Raw genomic sequence first — 1298 nt, forward strand, 5'->3', positions numbered from 1 at the left:
GGCTACGTGGAGATGGAGATGGAGGTCCGGGAACCGACCTCAACATCACACTCCACAGGGCCCGACATCATCACGAAAATGACACTACCAGGTAAGTAGTATTCTTTGTGGAATGATAAGCGAAATTTCAAATTGGTGACGATTATATTTCGGTTTCTATGGAGTATGAAGGGAGGTTTACATAGAATCATATTAATATCTCACGAAAGGGGAGTGTTAGGGAGAAACAAATATAGATATAGATTCACCAGTGATATCCACAGACATGAAGTAGAATCTATCTTTCTGGGGTTTTGGGTAGATAAGGATAATGCTACAACAACCCTCCTGTAAGCCATTGGCTCTAGACGAAGCAGACACCAAAAGTGAAGATCAGGCCCCAGCAGTACGACCAAGCGCGTCAGTTCTGCATCGTACACCTCAACGAGCTCCTGCAGAAGGGCAGAACGTACCTCTTCCTGTGGAGTTCCTCGGTGACCAGCTGCGTGGGTTTCTGTAGGTCGACCAATCCCACGCTGACGGAAGCAAAAGGTGACTATTCCTTGTTCTGTCAAGTATCAACAAGCGCCTACAAATGATGATTTTGATAATAATAAAATTATCGTTGATTGTAATGGCATTGATAAAGTAGTAATAACTATTTCAAGAAAAAAGCAAATATAACAATCGTAATAAAAAACAATAATAATAATGTTATGATAAAGGTAATGATAATGATAATACAACAACTAATAATAGTAATGATACTAAATAAAATAACAATGATGGTCATCATAATTTTAAAACAATAATGACAATCATAGTAATTATTAATTGATAATTGATTATCATCATTATTATCATTTTGTCATTATTATTTTGATTAATGCATTATTTATTATTATTATTATTATTATTATTATTATTATTATTATTATTATTATCATTATCATTATTATTATTATTATTATCATCATTATTATCTTATCATTATTATTGGTGTTGTTGTTATTTTATCATTATTACTATTATCGTTATCATCATCATCATCATCATCATCATCATCATCATCATCATCATCATCATCATCATAATCATAATCAAAATCATAATCATAATCATAATCATCATCATCATCATCATCATCATCACATCATCATCATCATCATCATCATCATACATCATCATCATAATCATCAGTGTTATTATCATCATTATTATCATTATAATTATCTCACCTTTGGGAAAAGCTTAAATTGCCCAATTGAGTCCCTGTAAACAACAAAGGGAAAAAATGCCGTTCTAGGCGTCTGGCACCG

The sequence above is a fragment of the Penaeus monodon genome, chromosome 3 (genome assembly GCF_015228065.2).
Source record: "Penaeus monodon isolate SGIC_2016 chromosome 3, NSTDA_Pmon_1, whole genome shotgun sequence".
Taxonomy (NCBI): domain Eukaryota; kingdom Metazoa; phylum Arthropoda; class Malacostraca; order Decapoda; family Penaeidae; genus Penaeus; species Penaeus monodon.